The 27578-nt window shown below is 37.4% G+C and overlaps 1 protein-coding gene across 2 annotated transcripts in view; it reads right to left on the reverse strand.

Annotated features, from left to right (window-relative positions):
• Positions 1 to 27578, reverse strand: part of ACER3 (alkaline ceramidase 3) — a 170940-nt gene that overhangs the window by 68204 nt on the left and 75158 nt on the right. The window lies entirely within an intron of this gene.

Here is a 27578-nt window from a genome sequence, read left to right on the forward strand (position 1 = left end):
CAGTTATGTCTGTTACCAAACCTGTTAATGCCACTGTATGTAGTTATCAGAAATATGATTCCAAAGAAAGCCGTTGTTTCTCCAGAAACTATTTAAAATGCTTAAAATGGACTCAATAAAAGAGAGTTGCTAATAAAAACTGCTGTTGAATTAAGCGTGGGTAAGATATGTTAGATTGAGAAAAACAGTAAAAATTTAAAGATTGTATTTACATCTCAAAGTTCTTTCCAAGTGCCTCTATTTTAAATAAACTGTTCATTTTAGGGTTTTTAAAAATTTTTGTTTTTAATCCAAGAAAGTCTAAGGAGATCTATTAATTAGGATCCCATATTTAAAGGCCACACTGTATATCAAATAATTGTCAAAGATTATACAATTATATGTTCGAATTAAAATAAAATTTTAAGGTAGGTGTTTATATTATCTTTTCAATAATTCTATGCTTTGAAGTTTTAAAAATTAGCTGACCAAATACAAGCCCCTATCAAACCTGATAAAAAAGTTTCTACTGTGATATATTAAACAATTCCACAAGCACTTACTGAGCACCTCCTATTTGCCAAATTCAGTTATAGTTACAAAGATAAGATTCAGTCATTGACCTGAATGAAGCATATAGTCTAATGGAAGAGACAGATGCCAGTAGATGGAGATATAATAAAGAGATATGCAGAATACCACGAGAGCACAGAAGAAGGGCACTTACAAAGGAAGACAGAGAAAAGAAACCAGTGGAGTTAGCCTTAAGGATGGTTAAGAGCCTTAAGGGTGGTTAAGATGGTCAACAAACATGGTAAATGGGGGTGTCACAAAATTGTACAAAGCCACTTGAGAAAAATTTCAACTTCTGTTACCATTGCTTTTTTAAAAAAAGTCACTAAATATGTTATCACATATTTTTTAATATTCAAAATGAAATGACAGAAGTAAACAATTACTGTACTCATTCTAAAGAAATGAGGAAGTAGAATAGTTGAGGTCTTTTTACCAAGGGAGAAATTAGAAGGTGCAAAGGTGGATAAATTAATGGAAGGGGGGTGGGGAACCCACAAACTGTGAGATAAAGGCATACAATATACTAAGAATAAAAATGAAATGCAGAGGGATGAGGCACCTGGGTGGTTCAGTCGGTTAAGTGTCTGACTTCAGCTCAGGTCATGATCTCGTGATTCGTGAGTTTGAGTCCCGAGTCGGGTTCTGTGCTGACAGCTCAGAGCCTGGAGCCTGCTTAGGATTCTGTGTCTCCCTCTCTCTCCCTCTGCCCCTGCCCCATTCGTGCTCCGTCTCTCTCTCCCAAAAATAAACAAACATTAAAAACATTTTTTTTTTAATGTAGAGGGATGACTATTCATTTTGAAAGGTAGACTGGCTACTTAATCATGATTTGGTCAAGAATTTTTTTTGTCCAAACCTTCTCAAATGTTCTCTTGTACTGTTTATCATATAGCATTAAAAGTCTGATTTTCAGAGATCTCTACAATTTACTCCCTTTCAACAATCTACTGAGAAAGCAAAGAAATGTAATAGAACAGCATCACCTTTCTCGACACAATATTTTCTATTTTGCCACCTTAAAGCAAACTAATTTTTGCTAAAGCTTATCAGCTTTATCAAGATATAACTCATATACTATAAAATTAATTTAAAATGCACAATTCAACTGTTTTTAAATGTTCAGACTGTGCAACCATCATCACCTAATTTTAGAATAGTTTTATCATCCTAAAGAGAAATCTCCTATCTATCAGTAGTCACTCCCTATTTCTCCTCACCTCTCCCCACTCCTCAGTCCTAGATAATCACTAATGTATTTTCTGTCCCTATAGATTTGCCTCTTCTGGACTTTTCATATAAATAGAATCATACAGTATGTAGCCTTTTACATCTGGTTTCTTTCACTGAGCATATTTTCAAGGTTCATTCACATTATAGCATATATCAATAATTTATTTCTTTCATGGATGAATAATATTCTATTCTGTGAACACACTACATTTTATTCATCCATTCACCAGTTGATGGAACTTGTTACAAATTGCATGTCTGTGTCCCCACCTCCCAAATTTCTATGTTGAAGCTTTAACCCCAAATGTGGAGCCTTTGTGTGTGGAGACTTTAGAAGGTAATTAAGTTGAGAAGAGGTCAGGAGGGTAAGGTCCCCTTGATGGTACTAGTGTCTTCCTAAGAAGAGGAAAAGCCAGGACCTCACTCTCTTATCTGCCTGCATGTCAACAGTTGAGGGAGAGGCCCCATGTCGGCTCTGTGCTGATAGTTCAGAGCCTGGAGACTGCTTGAAATTCTGTGTCTCCCTCTCTCTGTCCCTCCCTCATTCACACTCTGTGTCTGTCTCTCTCTTTCTCAAAAATAAATAAACATTAAAAAATTAAAAAAAAAACTATCAGATTTTAACAGATTAAATTCCAAAGTGCATGATTTAGTCTAAATAAATCTATATAAATCTAAGTCTATATTTAGTCTACATCTTCAGCCTAAGGTAATTCTCTGGTTCTGTGTGAACCCTGAAGATTCTCATTTTGTCTAACAGTATTCCATACTGTTACCCCCTCAGGACCAATGCTCTCCTTCCTTCCCTGAAGCAGCATGTCTCCTTCTAGTAAAGGCCAACCAGGCTCTTGTGCTCTAAGATATCATCTGTTCTCTTAAATCTTCAACTTATTATCACCTTTCTCTTCTGTCTCTTTAACATCTACTTCTCTAAGGGACTGTTACATATTCTCTCATAGTATCTCCAAAGCCACCTTTCCACCCCATTACCTATGCTTCTTCACTTCCCTGAGTTTTCAAAAGAACTGTCTCCATTTCCTTACCTCTATTCCCCATCGATTCCTCAAACCTCTTCACACCACTAAAACAGCGCTTTTCTGTCTTCATCTCACTCACTCTCTTACTGGCAGTTAGTAACTGAAATACTTTCCTCTCTAGTTTTCTGTAATGCCCTATTCTCCTGGATTTTATCTCATGACTGCTTCTTCCTAGGTTCCTTTGTTGGCTCCTTCTATCCTTCAGGTCTAAATCAGGGGCTGTAAACTCAAATGCCCAGAGAGGCATTTAAGTAAAATAGCTAAGTGAAGAACAATAAGGAACAGTAGAGATTGTGGTCAAATGTATAGACCAGTCTGAAGAGAACAGCCTGCGCTGACAGCTCCCATGCAGAAATACAGGCTCAGTGATGCTGTATCTTCTAATTATTCAAGAGAAGGCAAAGATCTGGATTTCTATGGGAACTCTCTCAATTTTCAAATATGGACAACTAATTTTATTTAAAATAATTTTTTTAACGTTTATTTATTTTTGAGAGAGAGACAGAACACGAGCAGGGGAGGGGCAGAGAGAGAGGGAGACACAGAATCCGAAAGAGACTCCAGGCTCTGAGCTGTCAGCACAGAGCCCAATGTGGGACTTGAACTCACAAGCAGTGAGATCATGACCTGAGGTGAAGTCAGGTGCTTAACCGACTAAGCCACCCAGATGCCCCTGGGCAACTAATTTTAAAATGGTTAAATTTTAAATTTAACCCAATCAAAACACGTCTACATGCCAGATTCTGCCTTTGGGTGATGAACTTGTGGTATTTATATTCATCTTCAGCCATCTTCTCTTTCTACGTTCATTCCCTCAGGTGATCCCATCAGTTCCCACAGCTTTAAATACCAACTTTTGACAATGATGCCTAACCCCCTCCCCTGAACTCCAATCTCACATATTTTAACATCTACCTGACTCTGCATTTAATGTCTCACAGGCATTTAAAAACTCAACATAATCAAAACGGAATGCAAGATATTCTCTCCACACAGTTGCATAAACTAGAAACCTAGAAGTCAACTGAAAATCTTTTTTTTAACCCCCACATTTAACACATTAATAACCCCTATTGGCACTCTCTCCAAAATACATCCCAAGTCATCCACTTCTCTCCAGTGTCCACTGGTGCTGTCCCAGTGTAAACCACTATCATCTCTCACTTGGACCACTGCAACAGTCTGTTAACTGGTTTCCCAGCTTGCACTTTTACTGTCTACAAAACCATTCTCGGCGCCTGGAGGACTTAGTTGGTTAAGCATCCGACTTCGGCTCAGGTCAGGATCTCGCAGTTTGTGAGTTCAAGCCCCATGTCGGGCTCTGTGCTGACAGCTCAGAGCCTGGAGCCTGCTTAAGATTCTGTGTCTCCCCTCTCTCTGCCCCTCCCATGCTCATGTTCTGTCTCTGTCTCTCAATAATAAATAAATGTTAAAAAAAAAAAAGCAGCCATTCTCCACAAAGCATCCGGAATGATCTTTTAAAAGCATAAACAGCATCATGTCACATTCCTACTAAAAACCCTCCACTGGCTTTTAGAATAAAATCCAGATGCTTTACTCTGGCCCTGCATGATCTGGCTCTTGCCTAAATGCCTCCAAATTCGTGTTTTGCCACTTTCCCCCCTTAACTACTACAGAACATTAAGGGAGAGAAAGCAAACAGGTAATTACTATATTACCTGTGTATTAAGTGCTGTGGTAAAGATACGCATTGTATTCAGTGGCAGCACAGAAAAGGGTCCTCCAATTCTATCAGGGACGGAGGAAAGTTTAAAAGGCGGGCTTTCTAGAGGAAATGATAATATGCCAAGTCCAGAAGGACAGACATGCTGAATTTGCCAGACAAAGAGGGTTAAAGGCAGACATGTAAAAATATAGGTGGTTCTGAAAATAGCAAGTCGTTTGATATATAGTATCAAGTACACCTGGGACAGTTATAGAAGATGAGGGCAGTAAAGGCAGAGAATCCAGATTAGCACCAACCTGCCAAGGCATGCAGATTTTCAAACAGTTATCTCTTTTAAAGAGAAAATGGTTGAATTAAAAGTGGCATGCCTGGCTGGAGAACCCTGGCAAAGTTTTAGCACAGTTAACCAGTTCTCACCACTAACATGCTACAATTTGTCAACAGGTGTATATTTTCTGAATAGTATCCCAACTAGCACAAATAAGAAATTCAAGAATAGAGAGGTTGAGTTGCCCAAGCCAAAGGAACAAATGTGAAATGTGCGAAAACAAAACAACGTTCATTGATCCTTAAATTATACAAATTAGAAATTCTGGAGATTCTTTAAAAGGAATCTAAACATTTTCTTTTTTTTTTTTTTTTTTGCTCTTGACATGTAAATTGACTCAATCCCATGGAGAATGAGACAATTAATGTAAGGGTGATTGTTAGCCAACATTTCATCACAATGTTTCCCTTAAAAGTCTGAGGTATCAAAGTTAAAATAAAATTCACATTTATAGGAATTATCTAGAATGTTCCAAAAAACAAGCAACAGGGACAAGTTTCCCCACATGGCCATGGCTAAAGTGAAAACCGAGGCAGTCAAATAGTAATGGAATTGGAATAAAAAGGTCAATGTACCATCTTCTAATTAGATGTTCATATTCACAGCACTTCAGTACAGTTTCAAGTCTCTCAAGCATGTAATAGAATTTCACTGAGTTAGAACCTCTTGATTTAAATATTCTGGCAGGCTACCAGTCAAAGTTTTTCAAGGTTACAACAGAATACAGATATGTTCCAATACCCATTTATTTTGATCCATTTGACTGACCATACCATGGAAAGAGTGTATAAAGGCTTTGGAATCAGATCTAAACTACAATCCCAAGTCTATCACTTATTACTTATCTATTTTGGCAAGTTGCTTAAGTCTCTTTGAGACCCAGATATCTCAACTGTAAAATAAAGATAACAATGTTTATCATTGAAAGGTTGCTATGAGGATTACCTCGCATATACCCGACATATAGTAGGCATCAATAAATTTTATTTTCTAATCCCTAACTCAAGCTATTAAAAAAATTCATGTAAGGGCACCTGAGTGGCTCAGTTGGTTAAGAGTCTTGGTTTTGGCTCAGGTCATGATCTCACGGTTTGTGGGTTCGAGTCCTGCATTGGGCTCTGAGCTGACAGTGTGGAGCCTGCTTGGGATTCTCTCTCTTTCCTTTTTTCTCTCTGTCCTTCCCCCTCTCTCACTCTCTGTCTTTCTCAAAATAAATTTAAAAACTTGAAAATTTTTTAAAAAAATTCATGTACATAGAGAATGCAGTCATTAGATTTCTGAAGTAGGTTAGCTTATTTACCATGACAGAAAGTTAAAGGTCCATGAACAACTGAGCTCCTTTTAAAGCCTATCATGATTTACCAAAATGTATAAGAAGGGACCCCGAATAAACGAAAAAGGAGAAGGGCATATTATTATAAAGTATCAAAGGCATTAATGGTGTAAGGTGTGATTATTTTAAAATTATGAACTCAGGTTAGAGATTTTGGTGTTACTGGTGGTGTCAAAACAATGCCAGCTACAATTATAGGGTATGCATGTTTGTACTTTCCTGGTGAAGTTAGCATTCACATTAGAAACAAAATGCACTACTGTATTAGAGAGGTAGTAGAACGTAGTGATTAAAAGAATGAGCTTTGGAGAGGTGTCCTAAGAAGTTTGTACTTTATGCCTAAACTGATGAGAAGTCATTTAAGGTATTTAATAAGAGCTTTTCCAATTGTTTCCCACCTACCCTAAGGGCAACTGATCACATTCCCTTTTCTAATTTAATACTTACCAAGTATACAGCCTTATTATAGTACCACATATACATACAGGAGCCAGAATATCCTATTTATTTAGCCTTATTAGTGTATTGTTTTGGACTCCTTTCTCCTGTCCCACTCAGCATCAATGAGGATGCTGATGGGCTACTACATTAGTTTAGCAATTCATGGGCGACAGTACTAACTACATTAGAATGGTAGGCAGAATAATGGCTCCCAAAGATGTCTGCATCTCAATCCCAAAACCTATGAATGAATATGTCACTTTACTTTAAATGCCAAAGATGATCTTGCAAATGTGATTAAATTAAGGACCTTGCATTGAGGAGATTATCCTAGATTATTATAGTATGCCCAACCTGATCACCTGAGTCCTCAAAAGCAGGAAACTTTGGGAGATGGGACTACAGAAAAATGCTCAGAGATGTAAAGTTTCTAGCTTTGAAGATATAGGAAAGTGGCCATGTGCCCAGGAAGGCTACAGAACGCTAGAAAGGGACGATGAGCCATGTAAATTGGAAAAGATGAGAAAACTGACTCTCTCTTAGCGCCCCCAGAAAAAAAAAAACACAGACCTGCCAACCTTGATTTTAGCTCAGTGAGACTTGTGTCAGAATTCTAATCTATAGAACTATAAGATAATAAATTTATTTTATTGTTTTAAGCTACTTAATTTGTGGTGCTTTGTTATAGTAGCAATAGAAAACCAGTATGATTGGGGTGCCTAGGTAGCTCAGTCAGCTAGGTGTCTGACTCGATTTTGGCTCAGGTCATGATCTCACAGTTTGTGAGTTCGAGCCCCGCCATGTAGGGCTCTGCACTGACAACACAGAGCCTGCCTGGGATTCTCTCTCCCTCTCTCTCTGCCTGTCCCCTGCTCACATGCTCTGTTCTCTCTGTCTCTCAAAATAAATAAACATTAAAAAAATAAAACAACACGATTACTAACAATGGCTAGTATATTAGTTAATAAACTGGTATCTGAAGTGCCTTTAAAAACTCTTGCCTAAGTGGGGCACCTGGGTGGCTCAGTTGGTTAAGCATCTGACTTTGGCTCAGGTCATGATCCCCCGGTTTGTGGGTTCAAGCCCCGCATCGGGCTCTGTGCTGACAGCTCAGAGCCTGGAGCCTGTTTCGGATTCTGTGTCTCCTCCTCTCTCTCTGCCCCTGCCCCCATGCTCATGCTCTGTCTCTCAATAATAAATAAATGTTAAAAAAAAAATTTTTTTTTGAAACTCTTGCCTAAGAACTTTGGCTCCTCTAAAGACTATTAGAAAAAGTAAAAAGGCTTAAGTTACAAACTGGGAGTACATATTCACAATACATTATCTGACAAAGGATTCATAACCAGAAAATGCAATACAAAAATCAGTAAGAAAAAGACAACCCAATTTTAAAATGGGCAAAAGACTTGTAGAGTCTTGTAGAGCCATCACAAAAGATGCTATCCAACAGGCCAAAAAGTTTTTGACAAGTGCTCATTATCATTATTCAATGAAGAAATCTAATTAAAACCTCAATGAGATACCACTACACACCAAACCAGAATGACTAAAATTAAAAAGACTAATAAGCATGGGCAACAATGTGGAAGAACTGGAACTCTCACATATGGCTGGTGTGAGTATAAAATGGTCTAACCATTTAAAAAATTGTTTTGACAGGGTGCCTGGGTGGCTCGGTCAGGTTCAGGTCACGATCTCACGGTTCATGGTTTCAAGCCCTGCTTTGGGCTCTGAGCTGACAGTTCAGAACCGGGAGCCTGCTTTGGATTCTGTATCTCCCTCTCTTTCTCTCTGCTCCTCTCCCACTTGTGCTCTCTCACTCTCTCTCAAGAATAAATATTTAAAAATAAAAATAAAAAATTGGCAGTTGCTAATTAAGTTTAAATGCAGACTACCCTATGACCTAGCAATTCTACACCTAGGCATATCTAAAAGAAATGAGTGCACGTGTCCATCAAAAGACATATTCAATATCCACAGAATCTTTATTCACAAAAATCCCAAACCAAAAATAACCCAAATGCCCTTAACAGAAAAATGGGCAAATGAATTATATTCACACAACAGGCTATTACATATCAATACAAAGTGAATGAACTACTGACATTAAACACAGATGAATCTCAAAAACATTACATCAAGTGAAAGAATACAGATGCCAGAGGACATATTCTGTGACTCCATTTCCATAAAGTTCAAGAACACACAAATTAAAATATGGAACTAGAAGTCAGAATAGTAGTTACCTTTGGGAGAGTGTTAACTGAAAAAGGGCACAAGGAAACTTTCTGGCCTAACTAAAATGTTCTGTATCTTGATGTAAGTGGTGGTTACATGGGTAAAATCTCATTGAGCTATATGTACACTTACGATCTGCACATTTTACTACATATGAAATATACCTCAATTTTTAAAAAGGAAGAATTGGGAGGTAGAAACCTCTTGTCTGCTGTGCTCCAAATATACTTTGCCCATCAAATACTCCCACGTAAGTGATTTTAGTACTATTCATACTGTTTCTGGAACTGGAACATCTATCCATGCCTCCAGGCAGGTTAAGAAACAAACAAATAGGGGCGCCTGGGTGGCGCAGTCGGTTAAGCGTCCGACTTCAGCCAGGTCACGATCTCGCGGTCCGTGAGTTCGAGCCCCGCGTCAGGCTCTGGGCAGGTAGCTCAGAGCCTGGAGCCTGTTTCCGATTCTGTGTCTCCCTCTCTCTCTGCCCCTCCCCAATTCATGCTCTGTCTCTCTCTGTCCCAAAAATAAATAAAAACGTTGAAAAAAAAATTTAAAAAAAAAAAGAAACAAACAAATATTCCACAGGTAGAGGATAAGTAAGAATACAAAATAACATGATAATAATGGATAGAGATAATATGGTAATTGAAGGGAGAACCAAAGTAATTCTGTTTAAAGGTATCTATGGACAACACAGGGGAATATCTAGACTGCCTACGGAGGTTAAGGTATGTTCAACAGAATGGAGCTACAGCAAGCAATAATAATGGACATGATAACAGAAACGAGACTAGATGTTATAATTTCTTAATATTTATTTTCTTAAAACATAACTATCATTCAATTATCATCTTATTCTGGCTCCAGCCTAAAACATTTAAAATAAGTCACAACTGAGGCCATAGGAACCAGGTGAAGAGCCATTACAGCGGCCTGCTTTCCACCTTAGGCTATTTCTTTTTTTTTTTTTTTTCAGCGTTTATTTATTTTTTGGGACAGAGAGAGACAGAGCATGAACGGGGGAGGGGCAGAGAGAGAGGGAGACACAGAATCGGAAACAGGCTCCAGGCTCTGAGCCATCAGGCCAGAGCCCGACGCGGGGCTCGAACTCACGGACCGCGAGATCGTGACCTGGCTGAAGTCGGACGCTTAACTGACTGCGCCACCCAGGCGCCCCTTTTTTTTAAATTTTTTTTTTTCAGCGTTTATTTATTTTTGGGACAGAGAGAGACAGAGCATGAACGGGGGAGGGGCAGAGAGAGAGGGAGACACAGAATCGGAAACAGGCTCCAGGCTCTGAGCCATCAGGCCAGAGCCCGACGCGGGGCTCGAACTCACGGACCGCGAGATCGTGACCTGGCTGAAGTCGGACGCTTAACCGACTGCACCTTAGGCTATTTCTTACCATGCTTTCTACTGGCCCACTTTAACTTTCTACCAGGCACCTTTCCTGGCCATCTCATTTCCTCACTTCCTGTCCACGGACTACACAGGCTACTTAGGAATCTGTGGTTGAGCCTGTCCCTGGGTTTTGGCTACTAGGCTGAACATGTTAATTCAAAGTACAGTCATATAAAAACCACACTTGCATATGCACAAAGATTAAGAAATATTAACCAAAACATGAAAACACCTTTTCTGTTGGGTGATCTTACTATCACATTACTTTTTCAACAGATTAGAAAAAAAGATCATTGATGTTTCTGGCAATGTCTGAAAAACTGAAGCTAAAACTTATTTATTACCAATAAATAAGTTATAAGCAGGTTATAAAATGATTTCTAAAGGTCTTTTCCACAGCACATTGATTTTATGTCTGTTTCATTACAAACTGTAATTGCTATAATCTAAAAGGTTATTAGTCTAGTTTATAGTCCACTCACTTTGCCCTAGAACAAAAGGCATGATGTTCTTAAGATCAATTCAGAGGACTTTGATTTAGCCTGGCAGTGGCAGACTCTAGGTAAGATCATAACTAAACTTAAGGCTATTCCATGCAAAAAATTTTCAATGGTCCTTTTCACGAGGAAATGACTTTGTGTCTCTGTGACATTTCTACTTCAATAACTTTCATTTCAGCACTAGACTTAGAAAGAGATAATAAAGACCTTTATATATGTTTTGACTATATTACAACTCATTTTTTTTGTTGTTGACAATTACCTACTTATTTAGATAAACTCACAACAAATACATTTGTACAACTACAAACAAATTTTGTAAGTTTGGGGGTAAAGAGAAAAATTAAATCTCATGAAAGAAAATTAAATCTTGTGAAAAAGGTTTCTTTTGGCATGGTTCTATTTTAGATTATGAACAGTTTTAAATTACTGGTTTATGGCATAATGATTTAAAGCATAGAGATCTGAGTTCAAGGTATTGCTCATCATTTACTAATTTTGTGATCTTGGTCAAATTACTTCTCAAATACTCACTTATAAAATGAGGTTAAAGAGTCCCTCATAGGTTGTGGAGAATTTTAAATGACATAATATAAATTAATATACTTACCACAGAGTCTGGTACATTATAAATGCCTTATAAATGATAATTATTGTTGTCTCTTCAAGCTCCATCAATGTTAACAGCAAATTTTATGGCCTCATAAAAATTAATGACTAAGCCATAGTCACATGAAGCTTGGAAAATTCTGAAAGTCCTAACATCAAACATTAAATAGTAACCAGGCAGGCAGAATTTAGCTTCAAATAACTTGTCTTTGCTTTTCAATTTATTCTCCTAGTTTTATTATGAGACAAGGAGTATTAAACTCATCTCTCTATATAAATAATTTTGCTGGTTTCAAAAATATTTCAAAAATATTTACTTAAAACAAATATTATGTTCCTATTCCCCCTTCAATTTAATAGCATTTCTACTTTTCTAATAGACTTATTAGAAAGATAATCAGAGGCAACACCTTTGATTCTCCTATTGATGTCATGAACATCTCTTCCTTTCATAAACTGTATACATAGAGAACAATACAGTAGAAAAATAACCCAAAAGAGAAAGATTTTTAGACAAAGGGACTTGGGTGGTTCCAAAGTAGCTATAACTGGGATGGTAAATTCAGTTGAAATCAGGCTTATCAGAAGAACTGGCAACTGCTCAGGGACACAGGATGGGAAAAAAATAACATTTTTAACTCTTTAACTTCTTTAATTCTTCCTCATTGTACTTGGTATCTCTTCTTCCTAACACTGAACATATCCCTCAGTACATACTCAATTACAAAATTATTTAATACCTGTCTCTGCTGCTAAACCATAAGCTCCAAATAACAGTGACTGAAGAATGATACCTAGTATATAATAGATTCTCAGTAAACATTTGTTGCATGAATTGGAAAATGACTAGATTCTTAGTGGATTTAGGTTCCAAGCCAGAACACAATATACCTCATAAATAACTAACAGTCTGTCCCTAATATGCCTCAACACAACATGAAAGTTCCCAATTCTTTCTTAAAATCTCCCTCAACTCCAAAAATTAAGTGCATCTCAAGTAGTTATTAAGGATTTTTTATCACAAAATTAAAATACTGAAAATCTTGTTGACATATTTACTAAATGTCCTTGGATTTGTTAATCAAATCTCTGTTTCCAGATAAAGTTTATTCTGTGTGTGTGTGTGTGTGTGTGTGTGTGTGTGTGTGTGTGTGTGTCATAAACACACATACACACATATTTTTAGGGGGGAGACTTATCTCAGTAAAAAATTCAAACAAGTATATATATGAAAAAGACGTCTTAGCAAAAATGTCTGATGTTCAAGGTGTGTAAAAGAAAGCATTAATTCATTCATCCAACATTTTCACGTGTTTAGTTTGCATCAGGGATTGCTGAATGCCAGAAATCCAGAAGAGTAAGACTCAGCCCTGCTTTCAGGAAGTTCAGAAGGAACAGACACTTAAAAAAGATTATGACAGTTAATATGTACAGTGATATGCTTGCAATCACAAAAGGAAGAATGAGGTATAGGAGTAATACAGAGAAGAGACTGTTAGATCAGCAAACACATCCTTCCTGTAATTACTGTCCATTTTTGTTCCTATATTTATTTATTCCAAATCTATTGTTTACTGTTAAACTGCTTGGTATTCTGGCATGCAGACAATTAGTGCTCAATAAATCTATTTAAAAAGTAAACACTTAGGGCACCTGGGTGGCTCAGTTGAGCATCCTACTCTTGGCTTCGGCTCAGGTCATGATGCCAGGGTCATGGGATCAAGTCCCATGTCAGGATCTGTGCTGAGGGTAGAACCTCCTTGGGGTTCTCTCTCTCTCTCTTTCTCTCTCTCTCTCTCTCTCTCTCTCTCTCTCTCATTCTCACTCTCACTCTCCCCCAACCCCCAGCTGCTAAGCCAGCTAGTGCGCGCTCTCTCTCTCTCTCTCAAAATAAATAAAATAAAATAAAAAAGTAAACCCTTATTTTGAAAATACTTCAAGATATTACAGAATTTATAAAAATATTACAATGAACTCCTATATAACCTTAACATAGATTCACTAACATTTTGCCATCTTTCTATTTACATAAAAAATGTACATAAAATAAAGTAATACACACATTAGTGTTATTTTGTTGAAACGTTTGAGAGTAAGTTGATGAGACTATGACCTTTACCCCTAAATTCTTTACCAGGTATCTCCAAACAGGAATGTTCTTACATAATCACAATGCACTGATCAAATTCAGTAAACTTATATGAACGCAATATTACTATCTAATATACAGTCCTTATTCAAATTTCACTGATTTGCCCAGTGCTGCCCTTTAGACTTTCTTCTCTGTGTGCCGCAAATCCCATATTGCACTTATCTGTTAACCTGGAACACTTCTTCAATCTTTATCTTTCACTACTTTTAACAATTTTTGAAGCAAACAGGTGAACTGTTCCAAAGAATACCCCTTAATTTGTTTGAATTATTTATTGATTGATTGATTGTTTCCTCATCATTTAAGGTTATGCACTTTTGGCAGAGATATTGTATAAGTGATGTTTCCTTTTCAGTGCATCACACCAGGAAAAACCAATTGTTAGTCTGTATCATTATTAATGTTAACTTAAAAAATTTTTTTTAATATTTTATTTTATTTTTGAGAGAGAGAGAGAGAGACAGCGTGAGCAGGGGAGGGGAAGAGAGAGAGGTAGACACAGAATCCAAAGCAGGCTCCGGGCTCCGAGCTGTCAGCACAGAGCCCGAGATGGGGCTCAAATTCACAAATGACGAGATCATGACCTGAGCTGAAGTCAGACGCTCAATTGACTGACCCACCCAGGCACCCCAGTGATGTTAACTTTGATTAATTGAATACGGTGATATCTGCCACATTTGTGTTTTTCCATTTGTAATTAATGAGTAATCTGTCAGAAGATACTTTCAGGCTGTGTAATTATGTTTTCCACTTTCATCCAGTATTTTTAGCATTCACTGATGACTCTTGTCTCAATCAATCATTACTATGATGGTTGCAAGAAAATAGATGGATTAAAAAAAAAAGAACCCAAATCTATCATTCTGTTTATAGTTATTAGTTGGCAATTCCACTTTTTAAAAATTTTTATTTACATTCCAGTTAGTTAACACAGTGTAGTATTAGTTTTAGGCGTACAATTTAGTGATTCAACACTTCATACGACACCTGGTACTCATCACAAATGCCTTCCTTAATCCCTATCACCTATTTCACCCATTTCCCTCCCTCCCCCGTCCCCTTCCCTCTGGTAACCATCAGTTTGTTCTCTGTAGTTAAGAGTCTGTTTCTTGAGGCGCTTGGGTGGCTCAGTTGGTAAAGCTTTCAACTTCAACTTTGGCTCAAGCCATGATCTTGTGGTTCATGAGTTCGAGCCCCGCGTCAGGCTCTGTGCTAACAGCTCAGAGCCTGGAGCCTGCTTCAGATTCTGTGTCTCCCTCTCTCTCTCTGACCATCCTCTGCTCGCACTCTGTCTCTCTCTCAAAAATAAATAACATTTAAAAAATTAAGAAAAAAAAAGTCTGTTTCTTGTCTTGGCAATTCTACTCTTAAAAAAAAAAAAAGCCTTCCCTTCTCATACCATTTGTTTGCTTGTGAGTATCAGCACAAACTTGTGGATTCTTTTTTTACATCATGTATTGTAACCCAATTCTGTCATTTTTCATTTGGAAGTTCAAATTGTCCTGGTTTGACCAACTGCCTTCTGTGTTATTTGACATTATCCCCTCATTTTTTGGACACTTTCTACTTTTTGGCATGACAAAATGTTCCAGACTCATCTTGTAGTCTCATTGCCTCATCCCCAGAAGTCAGTCATTTCCCCAAGAAGTCTTCACATTCTTTCAGTGAGGAAGGATTTTTAGAAACCAAAAGCTCAACACTAGGTGTGTTCGCTGCTACATAAACTCATTGCTTCCAGGCCCTTTCCTAAGATAAAACACGGGAAATCTTTTTGTTTGTTTTAATTATGCTGTTACCTCTAACTCCAATCCAATACCACAGAGTTCTTCCTTATTTTCCCCCATCCAAATGTATATCTTTCTTCAACATGAGAACCCTCACCTCCCAACAATACATTTCAATGTATTTCCTCATTTGCTTAATCCTGAAAGCCATACAAAAAGAACTTCAGAATTGCTATATTCATACCACTACAAATAATTAATAAACAAACAAACAAACAAACAAATAAATAAATAAATAAAGTTAGCACTAAGGTTCAAGATTTCATTGAATTTCCTTCTGTTTTCAAACTGGGGACATTTAATGAAAATAACATTCAAAGTTAACTGGATTAATACTTCACTTTTCTCCTATGTGGTTATGTTCTTCATTTGATAAATGGTATGGTACCTTTTTTCTTCTTTCGACTTTATTTTATTTTTATTTTAATGTTTATTTATTTTTGAGAGAGAGAGAGAGAGACAAAGTGCAAGTGGGGGAGGGGCAACACACAGAATCATAAGCAGGCTCTAGGCTCCGAGCTGTCAGCACAGACCCTGATGTGGGGCTCGAACTAATGAACAGTGAGATCATGACCTGAGCTGAAGTTGGATGCTTAACCAACTGAATCACTCAGGCACCCCTTGACTGTAGTTTTTTATAGAAGTTTTCATTTCACAGAAAAATTTAACAGAAGGTACAGATATTTCTTATATAATAACTAACCCCCCATTGCCATGCATAGCCTCCCCCATTATCAACATCCCTAGAGGTGCATTTGTTACAACAAATGAATCTACATTAATACAACATTATCACCCAAAGTCCATAGTTTACATTATAGCTCACTCTCGGTATTGTACACTCTACGGGTTTGAACCAATTTATGACATGTACCCACCATTACAGTGTCATAGAGATACAGAATAGTACAGTATCACAGAGATCTAGAATAGTTTCACTGTGCCAAAAATCATCTCTGTTCTGCCTATTCACATCTCCCTCCCCCCAGCTTCTGGCAACCAATGATCTTTTTACTGTCTCCATAGTTTTGCCTTTTCAAAACATCAGAGAGTTGGAATCATACAGTATTTAGCCTTTTCAGACTGGTTTCTTTCACTAGTGGGCATTTCAGGTTCCTTACTGTTTTTTGTAGTTTGATAATTCACTTCTTTATAGCACCGAATCGTATTTCATTGTCTGGAGGTACCACAGTTTATCCATTTACCTAATAAAGGACTTCTTGTTTGCTTCCAAGTATTGGCATTATAAATAAAGCTGAATTAGACATCTGTGTGATTTTTGGGTGGACCTAAGTTTTCAGGTCTTTTGAGTAAATATCAAAAAGCATGACAGCTGACATATGGTGAGATTATGCTGAGTTTTGTAAGAAACCACCAAACTGTCTTCCAAAGTGGCTGTACCATTGTGCATTCCTAGCAGCAATGAATGAGAGTTTGTGTTGTTCCACATCCTCAACGATATTTGGTCAGTGTTCTGGATTTTGGCCATATTAACATGTTTAATGGGGTCTTACTGTTATTTTAATTTGCATTTTTCTGATGACATATGATGTGGAGCATCTTTTCATATTATTTTCCATCTGAATAAGTTTTTTGGTGAGGTGTCTGTTAAGGTCCTTGGTCCATTTTTTAACCAATTGTTTCCTACTGTTGAGTTTTACATTTACATTTTGTATACAAAGTTCTTTTATATTTTGCATAACAATTATCGGATCTTATCTTCTGCAATTCATTTTTCTTTATATTCAATGTCAGGGTCCTTCTCCCTAATTTCTACTACTCCTGTTCTGCTTGATATAATTATATATATGGAATCATAATATGGTTCCAAAAATAAAAATACAAAAAGGTATACTCAAGATATGTTTCCCCTCCTCTATCCTTTTAAGTATATACTTTTACACTCTGTATCTTTCACTCTTTTTTTTAATGTTTATTTGAGAGAGAGAGAGAGAGAGAGAGAGAGAGAGAGAGAGACACACAAAGTGGGGGAAGGGGCAGAGACAGAGGGAGACACAGAATCCGAAGCAGGCTCCAGGCTCTGAGCTGTCAGCACAAAGCCCAACGCAGGGCTCGAACCCATGAACTGTGTGATCATGACCTGAGCCAAGGTCGGGCACTTAACCGACTGAGCCACCCATCCACCCCGACACTCTGCATCTTTTAAATCCTTTATGGGCTTTATGTTTAAAGCTTATGTTTTAAGTTGTAATAAATATACATATGTCCATTTAATTATGAATTACGGGGGATATATCTTCACAGAAAATTCTTTAAAATGTGAATGTTGAGTCAAAGGATAACTGCATATATAGTTTTGTTAGAAATTGCCAAATTCACCTACAAAAGTGTTTTATTCTCACCCGCAATGTATGAAGAGTGCCGATTTCTCCCACAGTCTTGCCAAAAGTGTGTTGTTGAGTATTTCAATTTTTGCCAGTCTGACAAATGAGAAATAATACATCGGTATAGTTCTCATTTGCATTTCTTTTATTATGAATGAACTGAGTACCTTTTCTTAAATATGTTGGTTATTTTTCATCTGTTTTGAAGAATTTTCTGTCTGTCTCTGACCACTTATTTCTATTGGACTTTTGCTCCTTTCTATCCTCAATATTTAAAAGTCATTTTTGCATTAGGGGTATTAAAACTCTACCTATAGCATGCATCATAAATATTTTCACCAACTGGTCTTTTCTCTGGACTTTGCTTATAGTATTTTTTTTTCCAAGCCGAAGTTTCTAATTAATTGGACATTTTATTTTATTATATCTGGATGTTAAATCACAGTTTCCTCACACGCTGGATACAGAAGAATTCACACGTGTTTTAGTTTTTATAATTAGGTCTCTGATCAATTTAGAGCTTACTCTTATGTATGATACAAGGTATACAGACATCTATTCTATGTTTCTCTAAATACCATTTATTAAAATATTCATCTTTGTCCCAGCAATCAGAAATGTAATCTTTATCATATACCAAAATGTAACACAGACTTCGGTCTATTTAGGACTTATAAAAAAAATTCTATTTTACTATCTATTGGAATACAAGTACAATATACTATTCACCAATGCAGGTTTTATAGTATACTTTAATATACAGGACCAGTATATCCTTTACCTATTCTTTTTCAAAGATTTCCTGGGTATCTTTGCATGTTTATACTGTCATATGAACTTTAGTATCCATCTGTCTTATTCTTATACCAGGAAACAACTTACCAGTATTTCTATTAGTATTATTTATCTCAATAAATTAATCTAAACATAACAGACATCTTTAAGTTGTCTATCCAGAAAGAACTTTTTATTTGTTCAGATTGACTTTCATGGCATCAAAAGCATTTTAAAGTTTTTTCACACAGATTTTACATATTTCTTATTAAATTTATTCCTAGATATTTTATTTTGGGGGATATTTTAAATGGGGTCTTCTTTACTATTATATCTAATGGGATAATGTATGTATATATGAAGGCTATTGCCTTTTTCTGTTGTTTGTTTTTTGTTTTTTAATAGAGAGCACACGAGTGAGGGGAGAGGGGCAGACAGAGAGAAGCAATCCCACGACCCTGGAATCATGACCTGAGCCAAAATCATGAGTCGGATGGTGAACCAACTGAGACAGCCAGGTGCCCCATGGATACCACTTTTTATCATTTTAAATCTGATACCTCACCAAATAGTTTTCTTGTTGGAGTCAGTGTGAAAACTGATTCTTTAGGCTAGAGTTTTCAGAAACACTATGATGTCTGTAAACAGAGATAGTTTTCCTTCTTTCCCAATACTTAGGCACTTAATCATTTTCTCTGGTAGAAATGCATTGATTAATATCTCTAGTGCTTCCACACTGAGTAAAAATGCTGGCTTTAGGACAGAGGTATGTATATTACCATGTTAAGACAGCATCCATCAATTCTTATTTTCTTGAGTTTTCTTTTTTTTTAAATTTTTAAAAAATATTTATTTATTTTTGAGAGAGACAGAGACAGAGTGTGAACAGGGGAGGGGAAGAGAGAGGGAGACACAGAATCCGAAACAGGCTCCAGGCTCTGAGTTATCAGCCCAGAGCCTGAGCTCCAGGCTCTGAGCTATCAGCCCAGAGCCTGACGCAGGGCTCAAACTCTCAAGCCACAAGATCATGACCTGAGCCGAATTCGGATGCTTAACCGACTGAGTCTTGAGATTTATTTCTAGCCAGAAATGGGTACTGAATTTTGACAAAGGCTTTCTCAGCATTTATGAAGATAATCACATGGTTTCTCTTCTTGAATTTGCTACTATAATAAATTCTATTAATGGATCTCCTCTAAATTTCAATGATCTTGAGCCCTGGGTAACAAACTCCAGTTGTAATGGGTTGTTATTTTCCTACTATAGGGTCAGATTCTATTTACTATCTACTACTTTTTAAAATAAGAAATAGGGGGGCGCCTGGGTAGCTCAGTCAGTCAAGTGTCTGACTTCTGCTCAGGTCATGATCTCACTTTTTGTGAGTTTCAGCCCCACGTTGGGCTCTGTGCTGTCAGCTCAGAGCCTGGAGCCTGCTTCAGATTCTGTGGCCTCCTCTATCTCTCAAAAACAAATAAACATTAAAAAAATTTTTTTAATAATGAATAAGAAAAAAGAGAGTCAAATAAACTTAAATATCTTGCTTAATAAGTAAAAAAAAGAAAAGTTCTTAAAACTAAAAGTTGTTTTGTTCATCACGTTTGGCACAAATTGACTTGACAGTAAAATCTGACCTGACTGGACATAAGGCTATTTATAATAAATGTTTAGCCCAGTTAGTGTGACTATTCATGTTACGCAGCAATATGAATAGTTCACCTATGAAGTGCTGCCCCAAGCCTTGGTGGGCTTCGTAGGTAGACTGCAGTATATACAACCTATTAATTTTCTAAAATCCAAAAGCAATCTGGATTCAGAAATACTTCTGGTTCTAAGGAATTGAATAAGGACTTATTAATCTATATCAGTGGTATAATTGGAAGAAATTGCTTTAAAAATTGAGCGTAAGGGCTTTCTCTAACCTTTAGAGAATAAATTTCATAAGGATGCCTTCCATCAAGAGACAGAGTCCCAAAAATTTCATTATATTGCCTCTATTGTGCTCTATTTTTATCTCCTTTAATCACCCCTAAACCTTTTTCAGTTGGAAAAAGATTACAGGAAAAAATAATTTAGAAAATATGTACCTCCATATAATCACAGGAATATCAGAAGAGAGATTACCACAATATGTGGAACAGTTACTCAAAACATCATATCTATAAACTCAGGGTGACAAATAGGATTCATTAATCTTCAACAATTAGGAGTGGGGCACCTGTGTGGCTTAGTCAGTTAAGTGTCTGACTTTGGCTCAGGTCATGATCTTGCAGTTCATGAGTTTGAGCCCCACATCGGGCTCTGTGCTGACAGCTCAGAGCCTAGAGCCTGCTTCGCATTCTGTGTCTCCCCCTCTCTCTCTCTGCCCCTCCCTGCTCACACTCTCTCTCTCAAAAAATAATAATAATAAGCATTAAAAAAATTAAAAACAAAACAATTAAGAGTGGCTGCCTGGATCCTAAACACCAGGTACAACAGGAAAAGTAGCTATACTCCACCAGAAAGGAGATACTGCTACTCTACACACTATTGCTGATTTCAAGTTTTCTGTATCTATATTCTCCTCTACTGCTTTTCTTCCTTCAGCCCCACCTCTGAGATGTAAACACTCAACGTGTCCCTCCTTCTCTCACATAGTATGCACATTACTCCATTTCCTGTGTCCATTCGTGTTTAGTTTTTTTTTTTTTATATGAAATTTATTGACAAATTGGTTTCCATACAACACCCAGTGCTCATCCCAAAAGGTGCCCTCCTCAATACCCATCACCCACCCGCCCCTCCCTCCCACCCCCCATCAACCCTCAGTTTGTTCTCAGTTTTTAACAGTCTCTTATGCTTTGGCTCTCTCCCACTCTAACGTCCCGTGTTTAGTTTTAAAGCAAGTATTGATATATACCATTAAATTCACTCATTGTACATGTATGACTTTTTGAGTTTTTGTAAGTTTATTTTTATTCATTCATTCATTCATTCATTCTGAGGGGGGGGAGGGGCAGAGTCAGAAGGAGAGAGAGGGATCCTCATGGGACAGACTCCACATGGGCAGTACAGAGACCAACGCGGGGCTCACACTCACGAACTGAGAGATTATGACCTGACCCAGATCCAGAGTCGGATGCTTAACCAAATGAGCTATGCAGGCGCTACTCAATTTCTTTCTTTCTTCTTTTTCTTTCTTTATTCATTCTTCCTTCCTTCCTTTCTTTCTATTTTATTATTTTTTTAATTCACATCCAAGTTAGCAAATAGTGCAATAATGATTTCAGGAGTAGAATCTAGTGATTCATCCCCTATATTTATCCCAACAAGTGTCCTCCTTAATGTCCCTTGCCCATTTAACCCATCTGTCTACCCACAACCCCTCCAACAACCCTCAGTTTGTTCTCTATATTTAAGAGTCTCTTATGTTTTGTTCCATCCCTGTTTTTATATTCTTTTTGCTTCCATTCCCTTCTGTTCATTTGTTTTGTACCTTAAATTCCACATATGAGTGAAGTCATATCATATTTGTCTTTCTCTAATTTCGCTTAGCATAATACACTCTAGTTCCATCCACGTTGTTGCAAATGGCAAGATTTCATTCTTTTTGATTGCCGAATTACACTCCATTGTGTGTGTGTGTGTGTGTATACCACATCTTCTTTATCCATTTGTCGACAGACATTTGGGCTCTTTCTATACTTTGGCTATTGTCAATAGTGCTGATATAAACATTGCGGTGCATGTGTCCCTTTGAAACAGCACACCTGTATCTCTTGGATAAATACCTAATAATGCAATTGCTGGATTGTAGGGTAGTTCTATTTCTAATTTTTTGAGGAACTTCCATACTGTTTTCCAGAGTGACTGCACCAGTCGGTATTCCCACCAGCAATACAAAAGGGTTCCTCTTTCTCCACATCCTCACCAGCATCTGTCATTGCCTGAGTTGTTAATTTTAGCCATTCTGACAGGTGTGAGGTGGTATCTTGTTGTGGTTTTGATTTGTATTTCCCTGATGATGAGTGACGCTGAGCATTTTTTCATATATCTGTTAGCCATCTGAATGTCTTCTTTAGAAAAGTGTCCATTCATGTCTTTTGCCCATTTCTTCACTGGATTATTTGTTTTTTGGGCAGTGAGTTTGATAAGTTCTTTATAGATTTTGAATACTAGCCCTTTATCTGATATGTCATTTTCAAATATTTTCTCCCATTCCATCAGATGTCTTTTAGTTTTGCTGTTTTCTTTGCCATGCAGAAGCTTTTTATCTTGATGAGGTCCCAATAGTTCATTTTTGCTTTTGTTTCCCTTGCCTCCAGAGATGTGTTGAGTAAGAAGTTGCTACAGGCAAGGTCAAAGAGGTTTTTGCCTGCTTTCTCCTTGGGGATTTTGATGGCTTCCTGTCTTATGTTTAGGTCTTTCATCCATTTTGAGTTTATTTTGTGTACTGTGTAAGAAAGTGGTCCATGTTCATTCTTCTGCATGTTGCTGTCAAATTTTCCAATTAGCTGAAGAGACTGCCTTTATTCCATTAGATATTCTTTCCTGCTTTGTCAAAGATTAGTTGGCCAAACTAAATTTATCTTTGTAAAAATTTTATGCTTATTTAGTGTTTTGAGATGGGGGGGCATAAAGAGAGGCAGACCAAGGCTCTGTAGCAGGCTCCGCGCTGACAGCAGAGAGGCCAATGCAGGGCTTGAACACATGAACCGAGAGATCATGAACTGAGCCCAAGTTGGATGCTTAACTGACTGAACCACCCAGACGCCCCGAGTTTTTGTAAATTTAAAGAGTTGTGGGGGCACCTGGGTGGCTCAGTCAGTTAAGCATCTGACTCTTGGTCTCTGCTCAAGTCATGATCTCACAGTTTGTGAGTTGGAGCTCTGCATTGGGCTTTGCGCTGTCAGTGTGGAGCTGCTTAGGATTCTCTCTTCCTTTCCCTGGCCTCCCCCTGCTTGTACTTTCTCTTTCTCTCAAAGTAAATAAATAAACTTAAAAAAAAAAAAAAGTTGTGCAACCATCACCACAATCCAGTTTTGTGGTAACTGCAACACCCAAAGAAGTTGTTATGCCCATCTGCAGTCAACATCCACTCCCACCCTAAACCCCAGGTAACTAATGATTTCCTTTGTATGATTTTGTCTTTTCTAGAAATTTCATAATAGAACCATATAATTTATAAAGAATTTATATAATTTATAATAATTTACAAATCACATGATTTCATAAACAGAAGCATATAATCTGTGTTCTTTTGTGTTTTTTAGTTTTTTCACTTGCCAAATGTTGCTGAAGTTCCTCCATGTTGTTACATGCATTAGTAGTTCACTCCTATTTCCTAATAATTTATGATATCTGCATTGATATTTGTATTAGTTCTTTTTTTTGGCATTTTTATCAGGTTTACATAACAATGTTGTTTGCTTCATAAAAAGGATTTGGAAATTTTCCTTCATTATGCATGCTTTGGAAAAATTTACATAATACTGGAACTATCAGGTCTTTGTAGTTTTAATAGAACTCTGTGAAATTATCTGGGTGTCATATTATTCTGTGGGGGAGTTCTTTGATAACTTACTCTATTTTTTACACAGAAATTGGTCTGTTCAAAGCTTTGTCTTTCCTGGCGTCAATTTTGGTTACCTATTTTCTTTTCTTTTAATTACTAATAATTTAATTATTTTTCATTTACATCCAAGTTAGTTAGCATATATATGGTGTAACAATGATTTCAAGAGTAGTTTCCTTAATGCCCCTTACCCATTTAGCCCATCCCACCTCCCACAACCCCTCCAACAACCCTCTGTTCACCATATTTAACAGTCTCTTATGTTTTATCCCCCTCTCTGTTTTTATATTCTATTTCCTTCCCTTCCCTTATGTTCATCTGTTTTGTCTCTTAAAGTCCTCATATGAGTGAAGTCATATGATATTTGTCTTTCTCTGACTAATTTCACTTAGCATAATACCCTCTAGGTCCATCCACATAGCTGCAAAAGGCAAGATTTCATTCTTTTTGACTTCTGAGTAATACTCCACTGTATATATATACCACATCTTCTTTATCCATTCATCCATTGATGGACATTTGGGCTCTTTCCATACTTCGGCTATTGTTGATAGTGCTGCTATAAACATTGGGGTGCACGTGCCCCTTCAAAACAGCATACCTGTATCCTTGGGATAAATACCTAGTAGTACAATTGCTGGGTTGTAGGGTAGTTCTATTTTTAATTTTTTGAGGAAAGTCCATACTGTTTACCAGAGTGGTTGTACAAGTTTGCACTCCCACCAGCAGCGCACAAGAGATCCTATTTCTCCGCATCCTTGCCAATATCTGTTGTTGCCTGAGTTGTTAATGTTAGCCATTTTGACAGGTGTGAGGTGGTATCTCATTTTGGTTTTTATTTGTATTTCCCTGATGATGAGTGATGTTGAGCATTTTCTTATGTGTCACTTTGCCATCTGGATGTCTTCTTTGGCAAAGTGCCTATTCATGTCGTTTGCCCATTTCTTCATTGGATTATTTGTTTTTGGGTTGGCAACCTACTTTCTTAGTACATTATCCAATTCTAAATTTATTTACACAGAGGTTTTAAATTTTAATTCCTTTGTTTCAATGGCTATTTCCCTTTGCCACTTATTATGTATGTTTATGTTTGCTTTTTCATACTTAAGTTAGCTAGCAGACTTTTTCTTTAAAAAAAACACAAATTTTGCTACATTAATTAGTACTATGTTTTTCTGTTCTCTGTCTTGTTAATTTCTGTTTATGTCTTTATAATTTCCTCCTTTGAACTTTCATCAGCTTTACTTTGTGGCCTTTTTTCTTGCCTTTTGACATCTTAATATTTCACTTTTCTTCCCCCCCCCCCCTTTTAAAAAAAATTCTTGAGGACGGAGCCAAGATGGTGGAACAGCACAGAAGTTTTTTGTGTGTCTCATGTCCATGAAATACAGCTACACCAATACTAAACCATCCTGCACACCTAGAGAACTGATCTGAAGATTAACACAACAATTTGTACAACCTGAACCACAGAATTCAGCAGATACACAGTGAGGAGAGTTCAACTTGGGGAGAGAGAAGCTGAGGCAGACAGGGAGCTGCTTTTGAGGGTGGAGAGAGGATGGAGATGGGATTGGGGTGGGGGGGAGAATACAGGAAAAGCACCCCTCCCCAAAAGCAGCTAGACAGAAAGTGGAAAATTGGAAACAGCCGCAGGGACTAAACTAAAAAGGGAGAAAGGAGAAAGGAGAAAGGAGAGGGTTTAAATTCCATTAACACTGTAAACAAGGGGAGTGCAGAGTCTGTAACTCCATTGCTCAATACCTGGTGGTGCTCTGGTGGGAAGGGTGAACCCCCAGGAGCAGAGTGGGGTCTGGGAGGTTCATGAGCCACACAGGGAAAAGCAGTTCCACTACTGGAAGGACATTTGGTAGAGACTGTTGAGGCCACCTGGTCCCAGCAGACCCCAGAGAATGGCCACATTCACTGGTGCTGGAACAAGGTCGTTAAGGGTGAAGCCTGGTGCCAGATGTGTGTTGTGATTCTCCATTATCCCTGAAATGCTGCCACTACACTGGCCACAGTCTCTGGGCACCGGCAGCAGCATGGTCTCGCAAGCTTTCCTGGGTGTGGCGGGCATTCGGCCATTGCTTGGTGAGACCCTCCACAGAGGGGCGGAACGGGTCAAAGCCGCAGTCCCTCAGAAGTGAGAAGCCAAGGAAAACAGCTGCATCTGAGACAAAACTCTGGAGAGAGGTACTACCTGGGACTTGGTCACGGATAGTGAAAATACAGAGAGTGGACGAAAGCTGAAAACAAAGGAAGGATGCACGATTGCTGATCGGGGAGAACAGAGTTCTGATACTAGAGACTGGGTAGCTGTGTGATGCCATTTACATCGCTCCCACGCATGCACATATGCACCTACAAGCGCCACAACACTCCACCCCAGGAGGCTAGCAGCGCCATCTAGTGGAGAATGGAGCCGCTACACAGCCCTGCCAACTGGGCCAACCTTGCTCTTCAAGAACAGAAGTCTCACTGCCTGCTTAGTTTATGGACTATAAAGCGCTCATAGTCTGACTCCTAGGGGAGAACGAAGTAATTTCAGTCATATTTCAATCTGTTAGCAAGTGAATCTATTCAATTTTCTTTCTTTCCTTTTTTTTTCTCTTTTTAACTTCTTTTCTTTTTCTTGAATACAGAAAGAGAAAAAAAACCATTTTTATTTTCAATTTTTATTAAAAATATTTTTAATTTTTTTTAATTTTTTACTTTTGTGTAAATTTTTTCAAATTCTATTTTGCTTCCATCATTTTCTTTCAGTCTACTTCAGTGTATTCACTTTTTCAAATATCCAAACAATTTCCTTTTTTTTCTTTTTTCTTTTTCGTTTCTTTTCTTTTTCTTGAATACAGAAAGAAAAAATTCATTTTTATTTTCAATTTTTATTAAAAATATTTTTCTTTACTTTTCTCTATTATATTGTTTAATTATGTGAAAATTTTTTCAAATTCTATTTTACTTCCATCATTTCATTTTAGCCTACTTCAGTGTATTCATTTTTTCAAATTCTCAAACGATTACCTTTGTTTTTTTTCCCCCTCTTTTCTCTCTAATCTATCAAACCACTTTCAACATGCAGACCAAAACACACCTAGGATCTAGCATCATTTATTCGATTTTGTGTGTGTGTAATTTTTAATTTTAATATTTTTTAATTTTAAGTTTTTCTACCTCATTAATAACTTTTCTCCCTTCAAAATGATGAAACGAAGGAATTTACCCCAAAAGAAAGAGCAGGAAGAAACAACAGCCGGGGACTTAACCAACACAGATAACAAGCAAGATGTCTGAAAAAGAATTTAGAATCATGATAATAAGAATACTAGCTGGAGTCAAAAAGAGATTAGAATCCCCTTCTGCAGAGATAAAAGAAGTAAAAACTAGTCAGGATGAACAAAAAATGCTATAACTGAGCTGCAATCACGGATGGATGCCGCAGCAGCAAGGACAGATGAGGCAGAACAATCAGTGATTCAGAGGACAAACTTATGGAGACTAATGAAGCTGAAAAAAAGTGGGAGATTAAGGCAAAAGAACACGATTTAAGAATTAGAGAAATCAGTGACTCATTAAAAAGAAACAACATCAGAATCACAGGGGTCCCAGA

This window comes from Lynx rufus, unplaced genomic scaffold (genome assembly GCF_022079265.1).
Source record: "Lynx rufus isolate CCGP_SWC_20201006 ecotype Redwood Valley unplaced genomic scaffold, mLynRuf1.p SCAF_9, whole genome shotgun sequence".
Lineage (NCBI taxonomy): Eukaryota > Metazoa > Chordata > Mammalia > Carnivora > Felidae > Lynx > Lynx rufus.